Genomic DNA, 25,949 nt, shown 5'->3' with positions numbered 1-25,949 from the left:
CTCTGGTATCTGGCTCCACTGTCCCAGTCTGAAGCCAAAATTATAAAGACCAACATGCACATAGTTCTACAAGGAAGAATGTTGTGTATAACATTCTAGTGTTGAGATTCCTCCGAGGACCCGCCAGCAAGAGAGAGAGAGAAAATGTTACTATTCCCGATGTGTTCACATGAATTCAGAAAGTTAAACACAACAAAATCGGTCAACAACACGTTCAAAATCAAAGGAGATATTTTTGTGTGTAAGGTGCGAGAGCTGAAGAAAGAGTGTTTGGAGACACTCTCATCTGTCTTCGCAGCGCTCCATACAAACAGACAGAAGGCCTTTTGTCACCTTATTTTTCACAGGAAAGGCTCTTTTCTCCAAAGAAAAAGTTTGGATGTCTGCGATGCTGATCTATCTGCAACTTGGGGCTGTGTAAAGTTCTGAATGTGTTCCCTGTCTGGCCTGGCCTGCATCTCAGCAGCACTTCTGAAACACCTTCAGATCGCCATCCAAAGGCCGACGAACCGTTTGTTGACTTTAGTGTAAACCAGTTACATTTCTGCATTTTTGAAAGTTCACTTTCTGAATACATTCGGCTCAAATAAAGTAGTTTCTGAGCTTAATTCTGACTGAGGAGAGAATGAGGAGACTTCTTGTTTTACACTGTAAAAATGGCAGCCTATATTATTTGGCATAAAGAAGAATTATCATTTGTTAGACTTAGACTAAGCTTTAGTCTTACTTCAGGAAACATATGTGAGCCCCGATAAGTCAACATCTTTATTACAAAGTCAAGTCAAGTCTTGTATTTTTAAGTTGTGGGATGCAGGAAAAACTTTTTTCGGAATTTATTCCATGTTTATTTTAAACCAGACATTTCTATATTGTAAAAACAATTAATAACATGAATTTATTCAGTTAAAATATTATAGAGTTTAACCAATGGTCTGTGAGGCATACTTATTTAGGTTCATATATTCAACAGTGTAAAAATGATAGCATTATGTCTGTTATTGGTCTTTCAGTTGGCTTTAATTCGTCTACAGTTGTAGAATGCACTTACATTCACATGATCCCTGTGGACAGTATTACATTTATTTACTTGTTTTAAAACTTGAAAAAAGTTTTCGAGGGACTTGATATCTCTGCAACTAGGTTAAACAAATCTGTGCAAAAAGCACATCAGTTATCAGCATAAATCAAGTATCGAGCCTCCCTACTGGCAAGTCCCAGACAGACATTGACAAAGTATTTTGTTGTTTTTCTACAACATCTGCTTGTATCCACTAAAGTATTGTTAAAATATTATTATGAAGCACTCACAGACCTTGGTTAAGATTAGGGCAAAATGGTGGTCTTGTAAAAAGTCAAAAGCACATATGACATGATGTGTTTACTTTATTGACATTTAAAGGACCGTGTGTAGGGTGTGTAGGAGGGTGGCATCTAGTGGTGAAGTTGCAGTCTGCAACTAACTGAAACCCCTCCACTTTCAAGAGTGTTGGAGGTCGAGGAGGCAGAATCACAATCTCCCATATTAACAACCCAAGCCCTCCATCCACCCTACAGAAGTGTAGCCCTTTCTACACTTGAAAAACAGGCTGACAGTTAAATGATACAGGGAGTACCGGGTATAAAATTGGAATTTTGAAGAGATAGGGTTGCACAAATGGTTAGAAAAAGCCATTAAATCCAAGCCGGTAAATAAAAAAAAAAAAGAAAATGTATAAAGCAGAGTAGATTTTAGTTACATTAACTAAAAGTAAATTAACAGAATTGAAAATTCAAAGCTGAAAGCAAACCTTTAACTTAATACAACTTTAGTAGTTAAATCCTATTCATTAAGTTTGTTCCCTACACATTTTGTTTTCTTTAAACTTTTTAATTTTCAAAATGTGAAAATTAGCTACAAGGTCTATCGAAGTTCAAATGCCTACCCCTCCTCTACTGTACTGTAGCTTTGCAGCCAATCAAAAAATACCAGCTATTATAATAATATATATTAACATATAACTATGTCCCAGTCTGCCATGTAACAATGTAATCTGTGCTGCTGTAGGTTCTGGGACAATGGAAGTGAAAAGCAACAGTTCTGTCACTGATTAATGTGCCGTTACAATGTTTATTTCTCTGATTCTGAATAACCAAATAAACAGCATCGCTCCACTTCATGAGAGCTCTCTCTTTTTTTTTTTTTTTTTACTGTAAGGCTTGATTCAATGCACATGGCATTCAGTATTTAGTGGGAGCATAGTGTAGCCTTTTTATGTTTGGAAATCAGGAGAAAGAAAAGTAAAGATGTTGCCTGATGGAAGATTCTTAACATCTGTAAATAGCTGAATAATTGCTCCATTCTGGTCTTTCTTTATCGCTCCCATACATGTCAATCAACGTTTTAGGTTTTAGAAAATAATACAAATATTGTTTTAGAAAAGAATCACAAAAACAAACCATGATGACATTCCTACAAACAAAGAGTTAATGATTATTATTATTATGATTATTGAGCTCTGTCGCGGTTTGCTCTGGAGCAATCATAATGTTCTTCACACAAGAGTAAAAGTCAGTATTAATTCCCAAAATCAGCTTAAACTTTGGTCATTAAATATGCTTCTTTACCTGGACAATTTGAGCAGACACATTTTCTTTGATTGTATTTTTTAGCTCTACCAGATCTGCTGCAGTTGGCTACAACATTGAGAATTATCTGTGATATAGTAATACAGTACTTCCAGATATATAGCTGTCCAGGTATTGCTCATGTTACACGGACAACAATCAGCCAAAGTTAGGTTTTCCTACTTCTACAGAAAGGAAATTACTGCTTTTATCTTAATGACGCTGTTTCATGGGGTCCAAATTGTCCCAGTCAATTTAAATATAAAAGATATAAGGTGAGTATCGGTGCAATGCTTCAACTTGTTGGGGACCAATAAAGTCAGGCCCTTGAGACAAACTGCAACCTTGACGTCCATGACAAACTCATTTATTTAACTCAAATATGAAGACATCTAACAGGGCAAAATAATGAACACAATCATCCGGGTAACATAGGTCCAATTCAGAAACTGAGCAACAGCCATAAGCAATGAACACACTGAGATGACTGACAAAAGATAAAAAAAAAAGTGGGATAAGGAAACATACATTATATTAAAAGTACATAACTGTACATCATTTTAATAGTAGTACTTAGAACTTAAAGTACTTAAGCCATTACTTTGCTAGGTGTAATTATAAAAAAAGAATTCATACTGAATAACACAACTTGGTTCCCATCAATTACTACCTCTATAGTACAGGTAATTTAGCGCCTTAGGCTCCTCCTTCTGTTGGATGAACACTACCTTAATAACATGTGACTGGGCCTTCTCTACACTGTATAGTCCTGCTGGGAGATAAAGAAACTAAATGTAGTAAGGGGTTTCTGCAGGATTAACCAAGTTCAAATGTTAGACTTTATAAGACCCTTTTAATACCACATAGAACGTAATTTAATATGTGTCACTGTGATAGAAGTATGATGGCAAACCAGTCGGGATGATATGACCTAGAATTATTATTATATCACATTTTTCAAGTACTTTCCAGCAGCATACAACCATAATTATTGTAATGAATTAATTAATGAAACCTGGACCTAGATAGGCAACATAAAATTAATGGAACTAATTAACTCTACTCCTTCTACCTCATTAAAAACTCTGAATATGCAAATGTTGTTCATTTCTAAAGTTTTCCTGTTGGACACAAGATGTCTCCTACTTCACTGTAAAGTCCATTCTCAGTGGATGTGCACTGGTGGCTTCAAGTTTCTACATCACACTGTGCAAGTTGATACTGGACCAGGACTGACTTCCTAACTATTTGTGATGTCACAAATCCTGCTATTAGGTCACACCCCTTAAAATCAGATGTTCAATGAGCACAGAGAAACTTTCCACTTTCAGCAGATGAATGTGAAAACATCCTTCTAGTGTCAAACTCTGCACATACAGCATTTAAACAGCCCACGGTAGGGACAAGTAGAAAATAGATTTATGAGTGAGGCTTTTTAATACCTTCTAAGGCCTTTTTTGAGGAAACTAAATTTAAGGTTTTTAATACTTTTTAAGATGTGCAGATGCCCTGTGATAATGTCATGTTTTCAGGCCCCGATGTGAAGAGTTGATGCTAATTGATTATAAATTAAGTTTGTTAGCTTTCACCGTCGTGAGAACCATGTTGACTTTCTGATTCTGTAGTAAACACAGCAAAAACACTGTCCACACTATAAGAACTTTAACCACAGCAAGATGGGAAAAAAGGAACATCCACAGGGTAAGTGCTATGTGTTTATCACCGTTTTACAGCTCATAGTACACTGTTGATGTCCCTCCATTCCTGCGGCTCATCGTGACACTTGTGTTTTGACGGAGTACACCGAAGCCTGCTGCCTGGGTAATCCCAGATTTCCTATGGCACAGCTCTGAGCTTAGCAGAAGGCTTGACTAATAGCTTTCTTTTCAAATGATCGCTTTGCTACACGACTTCAGAAGAAGGCAGCGAGCGTGAAATTCAATTATGGCGCACACGCTCCGCAGCCCCGTCCAGAGCTGTCCACTTTAATCCCTCGTTTACCCTCAACCTCTTTCAGCTGGACCTCTTCTTCAAGTTCTCTCCTGCACTCCTGGACTTATGTTGCATGACCTGTACATTGTGTAGTCTCCTTGCCGTGGCCTTGCCGTGGCCTCCTTCGAACTTAGAAGCTCCCATCCTCTGGGTCTTTCTCATCACCACCTCCCTGCTCTGCTGCATATACCTTCTCTGACCTTTTGCTACTCTTACCAAAATCAACCTTTCCCTTTCCCCCCCTAAGCCCTCTTCACTTTTATTGTCTAAAGGACTTCCATGGGGCCGTGTAAAGTGTGACTCATCAGGCAGGACCAAAGGCGGAATTAGCTTGGCGTTGATATACACCCTAAAACCTTTGTAATGAAATGATTGATTCGATTTAAAAAAACTAGTGCATTACTTTCTTTAATTACTCCTCATTCATCAAACTATTGCTTTATAATAGGCTAGTCAAGCTTATCTGACGGGTTTATCACTAAAGCAATGTTATATCTCATGAGGAGTCTCTCAAATTGGTTGGTTGTCAGAAGAACCTATTCCACCTCGAAGTCAGCACAAGACCGCCCAAGGCTGAGGAGTCTCTCCACGTGCACACTAGACAGCATCGCTGTGCTGTGTTGAATTTCATTAATATTGTTCAGCATCTCCATCTCTGACCCCAACTTCAAATATTCAGTGACTTTAGTGTTGGAGTTGAATGAACCTCTATCCTCCTCATCCAAAGCAAAGAAGTAACTCAGATGACTGTTGCGCAAACGTGCATGAAAAGACACATTTGATTTTTACTTTTTTACTTATGTAACGCAAGTAACAACTTAGTTGATTACTAACTTGAGACAGTAATATGTCACATTACTACACAGACAAAAGTAATGTGTCCAACACTGGTCAACAAAACATTAGACATTTACATGGGAGACTGCTGTTCGTTTCCTGTTTCCTACCAGCAGTCAGGCTTTATTACTCAACCTTAGTAAGTAGTTATTCTTTCAACATTGATGACAGAAGTTCCCTTACCTTCAGGAAATTGTTGTTTTTAACCCAAACTGCTATTTCCCCTAACCCTAACAAGAAGTTCCTAAACCTAACGAGGTCTGAGGTCCAGTCCTATGGATCACTTTTGTAGTAGTTATTAGTTTTTTACTGCAAAAAGTTACTACTGAAATCAAAGATAAATAATCCAATCTCACATAAAAAATTCCTGCAGAATTGTTATCCAAATTAAATGATGGGCATCTACCTGGTGCACGCAAAGTCAGAATCTAGGAGTGAAACACAAAACTTGCTCTTAATCAAGAGTAAGCAAGCACACTTTCCCCATGAAGATGAAACCGCTGTAAAAATATTTTTCTCCCACTGGCAACCACGAAAGGAAATCTGTAAGGTCTTAAGTGATGTTCTCTACACATTATGTAACACTGGCTGATTAAAAATATGCCATATCAACACAGAAGCTTTTACAGTGCCTTGCAAAAGTATTCACCCCCCTTGGCTTTTTACCTATTTTGTTACATTACAGCCTTTAGTTCAATGTTTTTTTAATCTGAATTTTATGTGATGGATCAGAACACAATAGTCTAAGTTGGTGAAGTGAAATGAGAAAAATATATTCATAAAACTATTTTTTAGAAATAAAAAACTGAAAATTGGCATGTGCATATGTATCCACCCCCTTTGTTATGAAGCCCATAAAAAGCTCTGGTGCAACCAATTACCTTCAGAAGTCACATAATTAGTGAAATGATGTCCACCTGTGTGCAATCTAAGTGTCACATGATCTGTCAGTACATATACACACCTTTTTTGAAAGGCCCCAGATGCACCACTAACCAAACACTGCCATGAAGACCAAGGAACTCTCCAAACAACTAAGGGAAAATGTTGTTGAGAAGTACAAGTCAGGGTTAGGTTATAAAAAAATATCCAAATATTTGATGATCCCCAGGAGCACCATCAAATCTATCATAACCAAATGGAAAGAACATGGCACAACAGCAAACCTGCCAAGAGACGGCCGCCCACCAAAACTCACGGACAGGGCAAGGAGGGCGTTAATCAGAGAGGCAGCACAGAGACCTAAGGTAACCCTGGAGGAGCTGCAGAATTCCACAGCAGAGACTGGAGTATCTGTACATAGGACGACAATAAGCCGTACGCTCCATAGAGTTGGGCTTTATGGCAGAGTGGCCAGAAGAAAGCCCTTACTTTCAGCAAAAAACAAAATGGCACGTTTTGAGTTTGCGAAAAGGCACGTGGGAGACTCCCAAAATGTATGGAGGAAGGTGCTCTGAGACTAAAATTGAACTTTTCGACCATCAAAGAAAACGCTATGTCTGGTGCAAACCCAACACATCACCCAAAGAACACCATACCCACAGTGAAACATGGTGGTGGCAGCATCATGCTGTGGGGATGTTTTTCAGCAGCTGGGACTGGGAAACTGGTCAGAGTTGAGGGAAAGATGGATGGTGCTAAATACAGGGATATTCTTGACCAAAAACCTGTACCACTCTGTGTGTTATTTGAGGCTAGGACGGAGGTTCATCTTCCAGCAGGACCGTGACCCCAAACACACTGCTAAAGCAACACTTGAGTAAATGTGTTGGAATGGCCTAGTCAAAGCCCAGACCTCAATCCAATAGAAAATGCCAAGGGGGGTGAATACTTTTGCAAGGCACTGTATATGGTGTAAAACAGACTATATAGCACACTGTATCAGAACTACAGGCCATTCCTGAACTCTCTAGTCTCCTTTCACCCCTCTCCCTCCCCCCATCCCCCTATCTGTATTTTGGTCTGAGAAGAAGGTCACTACAAGTGAAAGCGGGGGTGGCAAACCACATATTACATCCCGAGGCCCCATTAACCACAGTCTCTGACATATTTTGGTCACTATGCATTCCTAACATCCCTAACAGTCAGAGAGACAGTAGGACAAAGGGAATGTTTGAACTGATACGAGCACTCAACATGTGCAGCTGATTTTCACAAGGAAGACCCCAGTTGACTTCTATTAGCCACTGAGTTGAATTTAAGCTGGCAGTCAAAACACAGGTAGATGTGCTAACACTGTCAAAACCACGACTAAATCTGATTAAAAAAACATGGGTTACACTTTATAAAGCTGAAGCGGATAATAGATCTGGACAGTTTATTTATCCACAGAGAGATGTGGGGTTGATTAAACCTACCCCCGCACAGCAATTATCAAATCATAGCCCAAAGTAGCGTAGCAATACTTCTAACAGGTTATGTTAGAAAAAGCTACATTTTTTTATCTTCTTTTTTTATTTATGTGAATTCATATGCCGATATCTCTTTATAGAGATTACCCGAAATGTGTCTCTCTCATCATTCTTGCGCACTAAGTTGCTAATCAAACTGCTGAGGACGTCTTGGCCAAGCTGATAGGTTCAGAGATTGCTTTTTCTATAGTAAGATTCAGGAGGTATAGCTCTCGTGGTCTCCTGGTAAATTAACAGGCAGTTTTTCCTTGCCCCCGTCGCCAAGGTCTTGCTCATGGTGGTACTGTTGGGTCTCTGTAAATGTTATAAAGAGTTCGGTCTAGACCTGCTCTATTTGAAAAGTGTCCTGAGATAACTTCTGTTATGAATTGGCGCTATACAAATAAAATTGAATTGAATTGAATTGAATTAAATATATATGAAAGAAAACAACTGGAAACAGCAAAAGGTCAGTGGAGAGGTGCAAATTTCAACTACTTCTAGGAGTTGACGCTAGCTAGCCAGCCAGCCAACAGTAGACATTAACACTGATAGTTGTAAACTAAAAAAAGGAAGCCAGCCTTTGAATTTTGAGTGGAAAATCTAACACAGTTCAGATTGTAAACCACCAAGCGAGAACTGAACGGCTGACAGGCATAGCAACAGTAACTAGGGAAGCCAGCCTCTGCAAAGCTGTAACACTGAAACTGAATCTAAATCACATCTAATTTTCCTCACTTTTTCCCCTCCTCATTTCTAGAGCAAAAATATGATTCACTGTTAATATAAGCACCATGACAAAGACACTCTCTAGGTCTGGGGTCTGCGGGGGCAAGGACTGAGGTGGGCCAACACCACCCTGACAGAGCAGCCAGGAACGCCAAGAAATGCAGGGGAGGTTTCCTGCCCCGGATACTGGGCTGGGAACACAGTATCCCATATCCCTCTCCCATCCCCAGACCCCCTAGAGGATGAGAGACAGAAGGGGGAATCACACTGTGTTCCTCACTCAAAATACCTCCACTTAGCTCTACTGGCTCCACTCCTGAACCTCTCTGCTGCTGCTGGATTTTATGTCTTCTTATTCTTCTCTGTCCAAATCTGACCCCTCTGGCTCTGTCTCTTGGTCATTGCCTTGGACTTTCACTCTCACTTCACTTATTATTTCTGCCTTTTCCTCACTCCCTCCCCTCCCCTGTGACACTTCGCCCAGTCCTTTTCCTGTCCTCTGTGCGTGGGGGTGTGTATGTGCGAGTTTCAGAGAGGTCCAGTGGAAGCAGCAGTTGTGGTCTGGCCTGTGGTCAGGCACTGATTTGTAAAGTGTAATGACATAATACTATGATTTGTGCTACAAACTGTTGAATGGTAATGTTCCCCAGAGTGATTTTAATTTTGATATATGTCACAATCTGAGGTTCTGGTGCCTTTTAGACTGCAACATTCAGCGGAAGCCAAGAGCTGAAACAGCAACAGAGACAGTACAAATCTTGACACTTCGTTCCAGTCAAGAGCCCATTCTATTATTCTAGTATAATTACACGAGAGAAAACATATATCATAGATTACAGGCTTTACTGAGCCAGTTCACACAAATCTGAAAAGGAGGAAAAAGTATTGAGACATTCTACGGTTGATAAGGGACATTACTATTCCCTTATCAGATCTGCTGCTAACACAGGCATATGAATGTATGGGAAATCCCATGCTTTCTGCCTCAACAGACAGTGATTGTGTCATGAGGGCCGAGAGGCTAGGGACCAACAAATCAATTCTGTGAGTATCAGCCCTCTAAATCCAATATGATGTCCAGCGGCTCCACATGAACCTTCACACTGCCTGTTTACTTGGCTCTAGAAGTCTCGGCCTCATCCAATTATCTCGCTTAAGATTATGTGATGGCCAGTAATGACAAAAAAAAATAAAATAAATAAACAAAATGCTTCTGGGCCGATGCCAAAATGAGGGGCTCCCAGGGGCTGCTAGTGTGGGGGTGGAGAACAGCGGAATGGAAATAGCTGTCCAGACCGCGGGGAAAGCCCCAGTAAATTCTGGGACAGTGACCACAGGCCGGCCTGATGGACACACAGCTGTAGTAGCGGTAGTTGTTGTAGGAGTGACGTTAAGTGATAGGCCTTTTTGGCAGCACACTGCAACATATTTTGTTTGGTTCTGTTTGTGGCCCAGAAGATGGGAAACAAGCTGGGTCCATGTTCTCGAGAGGTCCTAGGGGAGCGGAGGACCATAGGGAGGAGATCCTGCCAAAATGCCATGGCGGCTTGGCATTACTGCGGCAACGACATGCAACCTACGCCATGCTACTTCTGCTCGAGGGGACTGACATTGTCTCAAACAGAGGTCGATGAAAGGCAACGTTCTGACATCAGAGTCATAGCTCACATTGTTACAATAGGTCACAATGGCATGTACTGGCCAAGAGTGCAAATAAACAACAGTAAACACAGTGACACTCAGTTTCTATTTAACTAATGGACAGTTTTAAGCAAATTCTTGAAATATCTCACAAAGTAAATGATGCTTGTATTTTTATCTTGACTGAACAAGCCAACAGAGGATTCACAAAAATATGTAAAGTCTACCATAATGCTCACCATTGCAAACAAAGAAATGGTTTGCAGGCAGTTATTAGACAGCAGTTGAAGGTTAATATATGTTTTTTGAATTAACTTAATGTGTGAACTGTCCTGTTAGCGACCAAGCTATGCTAATGAACACTGTTCAAGGCTTGTTAGCTCGGAGAGCTTTATTTCCCCTCCTCAATAACTTATTTAACAAAACGGTGTACAATGGTGAACAAAATACCAGGGGGTGTCACAATAGAGAGAAAATACAGATTGGAAGCCATTGTGACTGACTAGCTGGAGTTAGCTGTTAGCATGCCAATCATAATGTGTTAATGTGTTACGTCATCTGTAAATGCAGGAGCCCGAGCAGATCAGCCAGGCCAAGCATATCTGGTACCTACACCAGGACACACCTGGTGGAGATCTGCACTCTACTGAGTTCACTCTTGTTTTTTTTTTTTATTATCTGTGTTTATGTTCCTTTCCTTTTATCCTTTATTGTGAAATTGTAAATTCAGTTTTCATGACTGATATAAACTAAACTATTACTGATTACCTTTCTGTTGTTCTGTGGTTGATAATACTGAGATATTACTGCCAAACTGTGTAGTTCAGTATGATGAAATAATGTGGGTGCTATAAATGGCCACAGCTGTTTGTAATGGTAAGTGAGAGTGCTCTGATGTTGTTGGACAGTTTTGCCAATGAAACACATGAAGTTGCTCTACTTCATGGTTTAGCCGACAGAGGTATTTACAAAGGTATGTACAAACAATATTGTGTCAGTGTGTGTGTGTACATGTATGGCTTAATGTGGGAGAACAAATCTGATTTTTGCATGTGTGTATAATTTAAAAGGTTCAGTATATACCATTCTATGGCATAGATGGAATGTTATATTTAGGGATATGTTTTCATTAGTGTATAATCACATGAAAATAAGAATTGTTGTGTTTTTGTTTTGAGTCCACCATGTTGAACCGCCGTGTTTCTACAGTAGCCTAGACAGAACCAAACACTGGCTCTAGATCGGGCGTTATACAGTCACCATAGTTGGAAGGGGAGGGTGAAGTGAGGGAGTTGCAATATGCAACTTCACCACTAGATGCCACTAAATCCTACACACTGGACCTTTAAGCCACTTGTATGCACAGCTTATGTTCACTGCATATGCATATTTCTGCCTTTGTGAGAACACAGTTTTGGTCTTGAACATTGTGTCTGTATCTAATGTCTCAAAACTATGGCACACAAGTCAATGTGTTGCATGACTGCACAGAAAAACAGTGTCACCCATGGGGACAAACTATACAGCTTCATCAGTTGCATTGTATGTCCACAGACCTGTAGAACCATCCAAGTTTTCTATATATCATTTAGTCTGTGCTGATTGGATTAAACCCAACTTCATTCAGGGATATGTACCACATAAGCACAATGGAAACTAAAACAAAAAGGAATTAAAGCAGTGGGAAAGCAATGAGCCCTCAGTAAGTAAGAAACTGTAATTCTTCAAATAACTGAACAAGGAAGTGTGTGACTAATGTGCAGTCAGCTCTCTGTGCGTACCCTGTACAGTTTTGTGTACAGTGAAATTTAGTTCAATCAGATAATAAAAACAAACATTGATTTTATGCCTAATTGCATTCACTATTTCTGTGTAGCATGGAGCTACACTATACACAAAATGGACATGCATGCCAAGTACACCTGTTCCCATGGCAACAGCTTCTAGAATAGGTAATTATTCTTAATACGAAAGCATGCTATCTGATAATTCCCACAGTCCCTCATGTACAGAACCAGGGGCTGCAGACAACACATACAGAACATAACCACAATACATGTACGATGTGCGAAATGATGGAAAGCATGTTCTTGACCCTAAAGTAGAGAAGATCTACTGAAAAATCATCCTGAGAAAGTTACAAATATCAGCACGATCAGTTCTTCGATGATCTGTGAGTCTGAGTAAAAGGAGGGAGTGACCGATATATTTTGAGCGGCCTTGGATAAAAAATGCGCTGGTGATGCGGTGCGCAGCTGGCAGTACCATAAGCAAACACAGTGCCCTTCACTAAGCTATGAATCATAAGTAGGGGGAAGTTGCAGACAGAGGCCCTTGTGAATGTGAATGTGATGGTGTGGATATAGCTCCGGTCATGTCAGACTGTGTGGGAAACACAAAGAGGGGCAGGCTGAGTCACATGGGTCGTCTTGCTCCCAAAGACAGGACTCTCTCTCTTTCATTTCAATCTCTCACTCATTCCTTCTCTCATGGCCCTCACTTTATTGATGCTTTATTGCCTTTATGGTTAGGCTAGTGCCGTGCAGTGGTGGTCAATGCCAAGTATGTCAGGGTTTCAGCTTCACAAATGTGAGCCTTTTCTGCTTTTTCTTACTAGTACTTTAACTTAATTTTAAGTTAAGTTTGGACTATTGGTTGGTGTGACTTTGGGCTCTGGGTAATTGCGACAGTATATCTCATTATCTTCTGATAAAAAACAAAAACAAAACAAGAACCAATCATTAATCAAGGAAATAATAAGCAGATTAATCCATAATATATACAAAATAGTTCAAAATGAGCTCCAACTCAATGTGACTTGTGTCCAATATTTCCTTTTTCTGGTGAAATACTACACACTTTCATCTCTTCAGGCCTTTAAAAAGAGGGGTCATAAAAAGGTCAGACTTTGTTTATTTGACCCCGATAACTATTTGCTGTATTTTATTTATTTTTTTATAAAATGCTATTATAATTGTTATTCATTAATAAATGTCTGCAGGTTACTTAATTGTTAATAACCCACCTGGTCTGCAGTTATAAATGTTTTTAGAAAATGGATTTGGTCCAGATCTTTTTCTATAAGATAAAACTGCTATTGAAGCGGCCTCTTTGATGAACTGAACAGAAGTTTTTTTCTAAAAGACTTATAACTACTCTATGAAGCATTTATAGCATTTATTTATTGACCATTAATAAGTCATTGGCTACAACTTACATAGCCTTTATAGAGGGGGAATTTTTAGAAAGTGGAACTGCAAATCAAATTTGTCGGGCTCATGTAAAATGACGACAATGTTCTGCAACAAGTTCCCTGCCATACATTAAAGCTATATGTGATTAATGCACCCATAGAGAACACCATACGACCCCCAGCCTCTCTTCTACACACCCAAACAGAAACCAAACAAACAAAAGCACATATTAAACTGTTGGGTAAAAACAAAGCTATTTTGAAAACCCTTCTGGTCACATTGCACCTGTTAACCAACCATTGCCAGTGTTTTCTGAGGCCGACAGGAAAAGGTCTCGAAATAGCTTTCCCATGAGTCTCTGGTCTAAAATAAAATAAAAGGGGCTGGCAGGAGCCGCCCACCGCACTGTTGCGACCCTGTCATGGGAACCATGCTAAACTGTCTGTGGAGATTTGAGCAGAATAAATGAAACAGCCATCCCTGAGTATCTTTATTTACACCGCTAATGCAAATGCTCATTTATCTTTAGCAAATAATAAATACACAAGAGAAAGGGGGCTACTTCCATGTGTGTATATTTGTCTGTGTGCTTGCATGTGTGCCAGTGCTTGCACGCAGGTTCAACACGTGCTCGTGGAGATGCCTTGTTGACCTGCCTCAGACGCGATGAGTGAGAAGAGGAATAACCTAATCGTATTGAAAGTGCGGCAGTGAAGAGCCAATAAGACCTGTAAACAAAAAAGGGCATGCTAGCCATTATCGCCAAAGTAAACACACGCACAAGCAGCACGCTTCAACAAAAACATTTACATTAAACACCACACAAAAGACCATTTATTAAAAGAAAACAATAATGCTTCACAACTTACAAAGCTGAAGCACCTCTGAAAACCCAAATAGGCTATATCCACCAAAGAAAAGTGAGGATTCCACTGAAATGAATCAGGTTTTTTGGGGGCGCTGAAGCAGAATCGGCTTAACTGAAGCACAGCAACCAGCGCCGTTCACCTTTCTCTGCTTCATTCTCAGACTGCACTCTATTTTAGGGACCTCTGATGACTCCGTCTTGGCCACATCTCCCTTTTTCCACTGTAGAAAAAAAGTTATTCATAATCCTCCCAATAACTCAGCACTGTTTGTCCAGTGTGATAAAGCAAAGGGAGCGTTCACAATCTAAATTTGCATTCTTCAGAAGTGAATGGCTTTGTCGGCTGGAGTAATACAGTTTGCGGCGTCTGCCTCCTCCCGCTGCAGGGAGGCTGTTTACATGGGGACATCTCAGAGATCCAGAGAGGAGACAACGCTCCTGGCTTCTCCCCACAAGAAAGGTCTCTGTGGGTGGGCAGCGTTTCACCCACTGATGCTCCAAGATCATCCCCGAGACGCACAAGAAGAATAAAACTCTCAGAGGAATTGACAGATTTTGTGCCAAATAGTCCATTTTATGACACGGCCCTCCTCTCAGCTGCATTATCTGGACTTTAGAGCCTGTCACTTTTAAGGGGAATGCTGACAAATGAACAGAGATTATCCTCAAAATAGCAACAAAATAGAAACAGAAGGTCGCTGACGGAGGGAATCCCCTTTAATCTAGTCTGTGCTGTTTTAGGGAACTTTGGGGTGCGGGTCAAGACCAGAGGTTAGAGGTAGGGCAACTTATCTGATGGGGTCATGGGACGGAACCTCAGATCATGTACTGCTCCCAGCTATCTTGGTTTAAAGTAATCAAAAACACAAGCCGGAGGTATTCCCACAGTGTATCCCTAGATAATACAAGTGAGAAAGCTTTGGCAGACAGATAACAAAAAGAAACGGTCACAGGTTGGCCTTTTAATGTGATGCACAACTTGTTTTTTTGTTGTGCTCTTAGGGCCGACAGTTTATTTGAAGTCCAGAGTGTTACAATGTTCTAATATTAGGCCAAGTGAAAGCAATTTTCACTTAAACTTGGGTGGCCATAGATACCTGCACCTGAGAGGCCTTTAAATTCAGCTCTGGACAGACCTGTCCAGAGTGAGAAGGTAATCCCAATCAGCCACAAGGAGCAGCAGCGTAATGCAGGGATAAACCACAGTCCCACACAGCTAATGCCTCTATTCAGCCATTTCCTGCTGTGCTTTTAACTGCTAAGTATTAAATTGGGGCACAGAATGAGCAAATTATGGAAAGTCATATTTAACTCAAGTTATGTTATCTGGAATCAAACTGACTTTTTCTCACTCTTTCCTGAATAACATTTGGATTGCATGCTGAGTGGAATCCAGAGCCATTAGAGGATCACCTGGCAGTACAGCATTTTATCTCCTCACACAGCCTCTCTCTGACTAAGCTGACTAACTTCTGCATGACTTTTTTTCTTTCAACAGGGAATTTACGGGCATCAAACCGAAACACTTTGTTCTATGCTCAGCCTGTCGTCTCTATTTTCTCCCACAGCCTAGAGGCGGTACAACAAGTGAGGCTCCATCCTACCATCTGAACCTCATTACTGTGTTCATTTATGACTAGGTACGTCTTGTATCTTGTCTTGTTTTTGACATAATTCATGGGTCACAAAGTCAGGTTTGAACCTGTGATTCACCAAGGATGGCACTGGGGGTTGTTGTTGTGAACTTATCTTACTCAACAAGGAGAACAAGAATGTTCCAGAGCCATATTTTGGAATGGGTTTTGTATTAGTACCAAATGTTAAATATAGAGAAACCAGTTGCATTTTATATCCCCATGGGGCCTGCATCTTTCCTATTTTTTTAGCTTGTATATTATACTGTTCCAATCCAAAATGATACAGCTCAATGGAACACAAAAAAATACTTTCTTTCTGATGAATCCTTACAGCAATGTAAAGGGCATGCCTGCTTTCCTGTAAAAAGGCTAAAAATAGAGAAAGCTTTCCTTTGAGTATTAATAAATGAGATATAGCTAAAGAATGTGCCTAATGTATGGACATAATTTAATCCTTGAGTGAAAGAAGCAGTTGTAGCTTCCATATATGGCACTATAAAGACACATTTTGTCCAGAAAAGAAATTAGAAAAGATTACTTAATAATTTTTCCCTTAGACCCGTTCCTCTATCATTCCCTCACACCACACTGACAAAACGCTGTGCACACGGGCATCACTGACAGCAAAGTCCTCCCCTTCATCACAGGTCAGACAATTTACCCCGGGCAGAGGAATTAAAGAAAGAAGAGATATGGTCAGATGATAATCCCCCTCTAAGATTCGGAGATGCTGTGATCTCATGACATGTACTGGCTGTTTTTCAAATTGTGTTATTCTAAAGAATCTCTCATGATCTAGCTGCATGGCTTGGTATATAGCTTTGGGAACAGCAGTGTGACCTTTGTTTGACCTCTGTATTCACCTCTGACCCGGAGGAAGTTGTAAAAGAAGACAAATCTGCTGTCAGTAAAAGGCATTAACTGTTCTGAGGTCACGAAACGATGCTGGCATGAGCTCCAAAATGCCTCTAAACTGACAACATCAAGGTGCCATGAGATGAGGTAAGATTGGGTGGTCATATAGGGTGTGTATTTGCGTCGGGGAATGGGTCTCGTATGTACCGCTTATCTGCAAGGCACCTTTCCAGGAAAATAAATGGAAAAAACGCTAACATAAAATACATGTACAGAAACCAGAGGGATGCTTGAGTGACACTGGTTTGATGTTGCAGGTCTCCTGACACACAAAGCCGTTTGGAAATAAGCCCTACACTGCTGAGGCTTGACAGTAAAAAGGCCCCACGAGCTTCCCAGTGACAGGCTGTAATAAATGTCACAACCATGAACTCTTTCTCATACAGACAAAAGGCACACCATTGAGCAGGTAATGCACACAGTAGGCCTGAAAAATTGCTACTGAGAGTCAAACTAAAACAGCTCCCGTAGATTGATATGTACTATTGTATTTTGCGAGGGAACTTTTATGGGGTGGAAAAATGTACATAGTCAATTTTCACGAGGGCCTGTAATGTTTAAATCCCTGCAGACTAGCTATAAAATAATCATTCTGAGACATTAGGAGCATCAGGGCTTGTTTTCTATATTACTCTTACTGTATTTCACATGGGACCAAAAGTAAAAACCTAATAGTTCTGGTACCTACAGTATAGTGTCCACTATGGAAAAGCAAGATAAAGTAATAAAGTTGTTTCCATTCCATTCAGAGTGAGGATTATAATGTGAAGTTTAAAGGACCAGTGTGAAGGATTCAGTTACATCTAGTATAGTAGCAGATTACAACCCCCTGGCTTCACTCTGTCGTTCCAAGCATGTAGGATAAACTCAAAACCATGAAACTCGTGAAAAACACAAAAGGTTTGGCCATCTGGTTTGTCCATTTTGGCCTACTGTAGAATAGAAAGTGACCTGCGGTGTCTCTAGATAAAGACTGACCACTGTTCACATAGCAGGAGAACAACTGCCAGTAGTCAGAGCTAACAGAGCTAACCAGCCATGAGCAGCTGCTTTCAGACTCTTTAGGTCTGAGCTCGAAACACAGGGAGTCCGCTGGAGCTTTTACGGTCAATAGAAGCACATTCACGGCTGTTTGTAAAAGTTTCTATGGGGTAACTGTATTGTAACATTAGCTAAGGCAGCTGGGGGCAGGTATTAAGAATGAGTATACAGAAACAGCCATTCTCCTCACTGATGGTCTTATTTGTTTACGTAGATTATATAGAGGCATCAGTATTAAACTGACTGTTTCATAACCAGTTAAAAACTCCTTGTAGTACTTTTAAGTCTGGAAGAAAATTGATTTTGCTCCATCAGACACATGCTGGATGATCTAACAAACATTATGTTAATGACAAGATCCTCCAAACACCTATTAAAACTGTGCACATAAAATCAATAATGGTTCAGCAACTCAGGGTATATTTATTCAGAAACTCATTTTGGTAGTCAATGAGAAATGTTAAAGCATTACATTGATGTCTCAACATACCTAAAGATAATGATCAATCATCTGCTACACAGCCAACTTGAAATCACATCTGTCTCAAACTACTTTCTTGCCCTGGCAGGCCATAATGAACAAAGCAAAAGATGTTAAATGGCTTTGCCAGAATACTTCACAACATCACTTGCAAATAAATTTCATTTAAAGCAGCGGGGTGATGCACTGAGTTAGTAACTGGCCCAGGATTAGGCCCTAATGCATTCACAGTGTCTGTCTTCACCAAGCCCCATTTGTGAACTCAGCACTTCCCTGTTTAATTCCAACATTTCCATAGACACAACCTGCTTTATAAATGAGGTTTGTATAGGCAACACTATGTGACTGAGCCAGTACCGTACAGAGCATTACAAATGAGGGTAGTCTGCACCTAGAATCTTGTATAAAAATGATATACTGTTGTTCAAGCAGATGTTCAAACCCAAAATAGCACTGCGTTTAATAAAATAAATCAAGGGGCTGCGTTGGTGTGGGGTGAGATGATAAAGTATGATCCAGGAAGTCCAGTTTGAGTAATACATAGATTAAACGCCACACAGTAACAGTATCAGTAACTATAAAGCTATTTATTTTGGAGAAAAAGGCAGACACTTTCAAAAGATACTCAGCAGGCGATTGGATAAACCATCTGTCTATCACCATCTATAACGGGCGAACTTCAACCAATCAGATCAATGAACTACGTACCACAGTCAAACCTTTCTTAGCAAAGCCAGTCGGGAGAAAATCTTTCAGTGTCATTCTTTGCTATTTCACTGAAGAAATACTCTCCAGTTCTGATATAACTGTTGCCAGGAGCACCAATGCTAACCTCTTTAGCAGCCGCCATGTTGTTTAACAGTGTATTCTCACTCCGTCACGTGGCAACCACCCCTTACCAAAAGAACATATAAAACAAATAATTAGCTTATTTTCAAACACCACTTACAGATAGCAGACTTCAAAAACTTCACAAACCATGCCAACAGCAAGCATGTCCCAGCCGGGTTAATCACTTCTTAGTCCCACTGAAAGAGCGTTACTGTATTTGGTTGTATTTTCTGTATTTGTTTTTGTTTCTGTATTTGGTTGTGTTTTCTCACTTTTTTCTAGTAACACAAATCAAATTGGTGAAGTTGTTTTCTTAAGTTTCTTGTGTTTGGTCTATTTGCATGTGTTTTCTTGAGCTCAGTGGGTTGAGCAGTATGGGCCACTGTAAAATAACACTGTTGGTGCTCCAGTGGACTCTCATTAAAGACAAACAACTATGAAACAAATGTGAGACTGACAGAATTCCTACCTGCTCACTGGTTGTCACTTGGCAGCTACAGCCTGGTGTCCTCCACCTGTTAGAGAGAAATACAGTGATAATGCTTAACATGATAAACATATACTCAGTCCACTTTATTAGGCACACCTGTACAATCTTATGCAATCTAACTTTTATGATGCTCATAATGTTCAGTTTTGGTTGATACTCATGGAGATGTTAATCCAATTGCTGTAAAACTTAAAGTCTCCTTTACTAGTCTGGTGTAGTTACTGACAAATAAACACAGGTCTCAATTAGACACCTGATCTGGATTTTATAGAAATTCTTTGGAAAAATAAAACCTCCTAAAGCTGTCTGGGTTGCAAGATTGAGTGAGTTCTGAGCTGTTTGCATCGCCTACACAAATATAAATGTTTAGACTTTTGTTAATATGGACATGCTACACATCGTTAGATCAGTTAGATTCTCCCCAATTTAATTGTTCAGTTCATTCTACGTAAACCATAAGCAGCCTAGTAGCAAATAATCAGAGTAATAGTAATATTCATACTGGTCTAAATAAACAAATAAACACTGACAGTACTTTCCATCTTTGCTGAGCAAGAGTTTTGTGCAAAAGGACTGAAAGGCCTATCCAATATAGAGCCCTGTTCCAAACATAGGCAGGTTGAGTTCAGTGATTGAGGCAAATAAAAGGTTAATTGCAGTTTTACGGTATATGTTTTGGCATTGAAGTCATAGTGATGGTGTTATACTGGAAGGCCTCTTCATGTTGTGAGGACATAAAATTAGAAACACCTTCCTACATAATATAATCCAGTACAACGGCACATTTAACTATGACCTCATTAATTAACATATGTAATGAATTTACATATTTTAAACCATGTCAACAAAAACTATAAAATAAATTGCAGAGGGGTAGCCAATAATATGTATTTTATGATAATCATTTTAAAAAATACTGTATTCTGAGTCATTTGTTATGAATAAATTGTCATTGATCTACAACCACCACCATCAGCATCAACAACTTCATGTTCAACCTCATCTTTCACCATCAACATCATTGCTCCCCGTCTGAGGTGGTGGAGTGGGATTTGAAAACGGCCTCCATCTGTTTAGTTTCTGCCTTTGACTGACAGCGCATCAAAGCAACGAAGCACAACCCTAAAAGCTCCAACTATCCCTGCGGATCACGATGCTTGGACGCGCTCTCCTTTCTCTCTCTCTGGCGGGGCAACAAACTGCCAAGTAAACACGCATGTAATCAAGCAGCCAATAAATACACCACAATAGCATGACAAGAATGTTCACACAGTTAATGTGGATCCCACAGAGCGCCAACAGCTCTGCCAATCCCAGTGCGATCTGGGAGAGGGTACAACAGGGAAATGGCCACGTTCCAGTTAATTGAAGAAGACTTGATTTGTGCACCTTAGAGCCAAAAGTCTGAGCTTATTACACAACCATGTGAGCCCAATGTTTGAAGTTTGGTGCAGAGTGATATCAGTCAATTAGAGAGAGGAAACAGAGGAGGGTCCTGCAAGCTAGAGTCCAGCTTGTTTGCAGAGGCGTGAACTTAATTGCTTGAGGGCTTTGCAAGCCATCTGATTTTACTATCTTGCACAAGCAAACACAAAAACACACCAGGACCAACAGACGCTTACACACAGCCACACACACACACACACACACACACACACACACACACACACACACACACACACACACTCAGCATGCATATTCTTTTATGTATCTTGGAAGAATGAACAAGAAGTCAGCAGATATAAATCTTTCAATAAGCCAAGAGACTGAGGTGAATTAAGATCTTGTGTTTTTCAACATCTGCATTCTGCTTTGACATCAACCCCCCTGATTGAACGGCACAATAATAACCTGTATTTCATGATGTATAGTACTTCATTAAGTTGCTGAATCATTGTAGAAACATGGCTATCCTGCGTGGTTTAATAGATCTTGTAAACATAATTCTTTCCCACGTGATAAGAGGACTACAAAACCCTTCCAAGGAAATGACGCTGACATAAAGTCATGCCATTTCTCTCAGCTACTCTAATGACAGCATGAAGTATTTTGTTAGGACACATATCCAACAACAACACCAATAACCCCTAATTTTCATTATCTCTTCAGACTCTCAGAAGTATACGTACTCAGAGCATCTTTTGTAACCTTGAGGGTGAGAAGGAAATTCAGCTTCAATATCAATACTCCCAAGAAAGGAATAGTAACACTGAAGCTATCTGAAGGACTGATTTGTTTTTTGGAATCATACAATTCCTTTTTTCCCTTTAGTGATGGATTCGGTGTAACATCTGTTTCAGGATACAAACAACAAGGCAGTAACCCAGTGAAAGAATTCACAGGCTCTTCCATGTCCATTCATCCACACCAGTGCCCGTTCTTGACAGTTTTACTTTGGTCTTTTTCAGCCCTGTTATTTTGATCTATGTATGCAGGCAGCTTAAGGCAAAGTTACACTGAGAGGATTCAAACCAGGAGAACCCAAGACCTCTTCCCACTTAGATTGTTATTACAGGCACATCGTGTACCCAAACATCACAAGTCTCCCATTACAATGGAACAATCTTATTCTGGTACTTTTCGCCCAGGGGATTTCTGCCTCTCATCTGCATACGCTGTGTTCTGTGGATGCAGTAGTTTAATCATTCTTCTGATTGTCTGTAGTCCTAGTGAATGCATTTTCTCTGAACTCCTCTTCATCTTTTTTCATGGAGCTTTTGCAAATGCTTGAATAATAAAGATGCACACTTTCTGACAATCTAACCTCAAAGGAATTTGTTTTACTATTGTGTATATATTTAAAAAAAACAGTGAAACCTGGCCAGTTGTTCACAAAGGTCTAGAAGTTGTTGAATGTAACTCCTCCACTGCCAACACTGGAAAGGTGTATGTATGCCTTAATGAGGATCATAGATCACTTTCTAACAACATCGGGGGTCAATTAGGTTCAACTGAGGGCCGCTTTTACAAGTTTTTCAATGTTTTTTTTTTTTGTTAGTTTATTTTAATTCATGTAAGAATTAAACAGTTTCATAAAATGGTCTGTTTCAGAATTGTACCTGTGGGCAGATTTGAAAGGATCAACAGAGTTATAGAACTAATACTCATTTAACACAAAATGAGTCATTAATGCAAATGTGTGATCTATCTACGAGACTACAGATATAACTGACACATGGCTGTAAAGAAATATTGATGCACTTTAGTATAGCAATATTTTGTTTTGTGATATTGTATTGATTCTTAAAAATCTATATTTGTGTTTAGACCCCCAACCGCTAGATCGCAGTGTTGTTAAGTGAGGGCTATGATGTTGGATGTTACAGGGACTGTGATAAAGATAAATACACATCACACTGTCCTGGTGGAAAATTGAAATTACCTTTTTTACTCAATTTTATGCATATGGTGGTGGGTTCTTATACATGATAATTTTCCTAAAGTTTCTAAAAAAATCAAATACATTGACTTTACTACAGTATCACAATATATTGAATTGTAATGCTTACAGAGGGTACCAGGGATAGGTGTGCAGGGAGGAGCAGGGTCAGGTGCCAGGGAAAAGGGCAGGAAACTCCGAGGACACCTGGTGGACAGGTGGGGAACGACAATGTCTAGAATTTTTCATGAAAATTAGGGAACAGAGGTAGTGAGACTGAAGGGGAATAAAGGGTGTCACCATGACTCGGATGAATTATACTGCTGTGCTAGTGCTTTGATTTTTATACTGAGCAATAACAATATGTTGGCCCATATCATTTATTTCTAACTGAGAGATAAAAGTTAAAAAAAGCTGTAATATTATCTTAGTGATCAAAAGGAGATCACAGCTCACAGTAGCTGACATTAAAACGAAACACCATGCCTCTGGGCAAAAACAACTCCTCGCTGTCATTCTCTCCAATGACACTTCGAGGAGACACATAACTTCCTCATCACGGTTCACAACCAGTGTCACACAAGTGCTGCTCAATTACCAGTCTTAGTGGCAGAGGGAAGCGACCAACCATGATGGCGACCACAAAAGATCCAGGTAGCATTCAACAGGAAACATCACCTCGGCCAATTACCCATGAGCTCATATATTGCCAAAACAGCCATTAATCCGAGTGGTGAGCACACGGAGGGCTAGTGCAGCTTCCAAAGCCTCGGCCAAGGGTGAGAGGACTCACAGGGTGAAAGACAAAGGAGGAGGTATGTGATATTGCAACAGATAAATCGATTGTTCATCTTGGATTGCTGGGGAACTTATTCAGTATGTCTGACTACATAAAATGCACAATATGTATCCATAAGGTCTGGTAAGGTAGGACAGAGTAACAAACTATTCCAGATTTACAACAGCAACCTGATTTACAACAGCAACCTGGAATTGATTAAGTTCACTTTCTATACTTTAAACAAACTTTCCAGAAAACCGCATCACTTTCTTTGTCTTTCCCTCAACTGTTGTCATATTAAGACCAAAATAATACAAACCAGTTACGAGAAGAGAGCATGACATGTTGCAAACTCTACACAGGTATGTGTTAGATGATAAATGATGAAGGCTTATACATATAAAAATGAACAGTATACACAAGTGAAACCAGACTTCTCTGAGACTCATACCACACTTCAGTGCATAGAGCACTGGAATAATGGTTGAAACACCACTTGTGTCACAAATCTCCTTGGAGCCACGTGTCCTGTCTTCATAGAGGTCAACTGGAGTGCTGGCTGAGGACAAATAATGTCTAAATGTATAACAACCAGACCACTGAGTAAGTTGTGTTTGTGGTATGGAAGGCCAGAGCAACATGTTATCTTGACAGAGCTGTAGCTGATGACTGAAACTGTTTCATACGTTGAGAATCAGCTCTAATTGGACCAGTGGTTGCCTAGTAATGACAGCCGCCATGTTCACTGGTACAGTATCTCTGTGTGCCGTATATTGAAGTCCAGGGCTGCACAATTTAAAGCTAGCTATTTAAATTGTGATGTGATTCGTGATAAGTATATCATTTTTGTCTCACAAATTTAATGATCACTAAAAACAATATTAAAATCTTGATGATTGTGACATTTGTTGAGGTTTGTACCAAACAAACAAACATGTTTTCTTAAATCTGTAGAACAAGATTTGTAGGCCAGGGGATCTTTTCAGCACTACAGTACTATACACATTTTAGCTTGATCAAATAATTGCAGCTTCTGTAATTTGCAGATTGCAGTTAGCTATATTTTGATTAATTGTGCAACACTTTTGCAGTCAAATATAGAAAATCCCTTATACTGAGAATAGCTTGAACTGAAAAAAGAAAAAGAGGGAACATTGCTGTGGTGGTGTCCAAACTGCTTGTTTTATGTTGGACAGATAATTAACCGCGGTGCCATTTTCAGGGGTGGCTAGTGAGGCATTACAGGTAAGTAAAAATAAGTTAAAACGTTTTTTTTTTAGATCTCTGCTTTAAAAAATAAACAAAACAAAAACTCGTCTTCTAACCTCCTTTTTTTCATAGCAGCCATTTTGACATGATCTAGCAGTGCAAACACAGGTGATGATAATTATAATAATTCAGGGTCTGTTCCATTTAGTGTAGCAGAGCCTTTCCAGCGAGCCAACATGCACAACAGCAGCATCCTGACTCTGTTTGACCTGAGTGGAACACAACCTTAATTAGTATCATTGGTAACACCTGTTTCATGTCAAAATGGCTGCTATAGAAAAAGGTCTACCGGTGTGCTTTAGAAAGCTAACGTAAACAGTAACATTACAGTACTGTAACTGCAGTAGTAATCACACCCTAAAAAATATTTAACTTGTAGTAATTTATTAAATATGCACTTTACTTGAGTAGGTTTCTCAAATGGTAATTTTCACTTTTGTTTTAGTCATCTTTTTGTAGGAGTAACGTTAACTTTGTACCGTGTACTTTGACCTGAATATATTCTTTCAGTACTGTACCCACCACTGGCTAGCTAGCTTTTTTAAAAAAAAAAATACATTAACATAAACAACACTTTTGCTAAATGTTCCTTTAAATGTAACAAATATAATACAGCATTTATAAAACATTTGAGTTGTAGCTTTATAAAGCTAAGTTAGCCAACAGACACAGCCCCAAGATACTATTAGCTTGACAAGCTGTCATGGTTAAAGCATTAGCAACCAACTGCGTACACATCCCGCAGCAAGCAGAGCGATATTTGAGTCGCGTTTCTGGCAACCAGGTGAAGTCCAGTACTGAAGGTAAGTCCAGTACAGAATCTCCTTTTAACGTTACATCTGGTTTGTCCACCAACACCAAAAAATGTCT

At 39.7% G+C, this 25,949-nt stretch overlaps 2 protein-coding genes across 8 annotated transcripts in view; one reads left to right on the top strand and one right to left on the bottom strand.

Moving 5' to 3' along the window:
- dnah9 (dynein, axonemal, heavy chain 9) overlaps window positions 1-25,949 on the top strand; it is a 332,930-nt gene that overhangs the window by 93,197 nt on the left and 213,784 nt on the right. The window lies entirely within an intron of this gene.
- The window catches only part of myocd (myocardin), a 121,510-nt gene that overhangs the window by 83,069 nt on the left and 12,492 nt on the right, over window positions 1-25,949 (bottom strand). For all 7 annotated transcript variants that reach the window (XM_051416752.1, XM_051416753.1, XM_051416755.1 and 4 more), the window contains exon 2: window positions 19,630-19,675. The gene's annotated coding sequence lies outside the window, so the exon portion shown is untranslated. The remainder of the gene's footprint in view (window positions 1-19,629; window positions 19,676-25,949) is intronic.

The sequence above is a fragment of the Dicentrarchus labrax genome, unplaced genomic scaffold (genome assembly GCF_905237075.1).
Source record: "Dicentrarchus labrax unplaced genomic scaffold, dlabrax2021, whole genome shotgun sequence".
Taxonomy (NCBI): Eukaryota; Metazoa; Chordata; class Actinopteri; family Moronidae; genus Dicentrarchus; species Dicentrarchus labrax.
The sequence above is the reverse complement of the archived record's forward strand: the minus strand, read 5'-3'. Positions and strand labels throughout refer to the sequence as shown.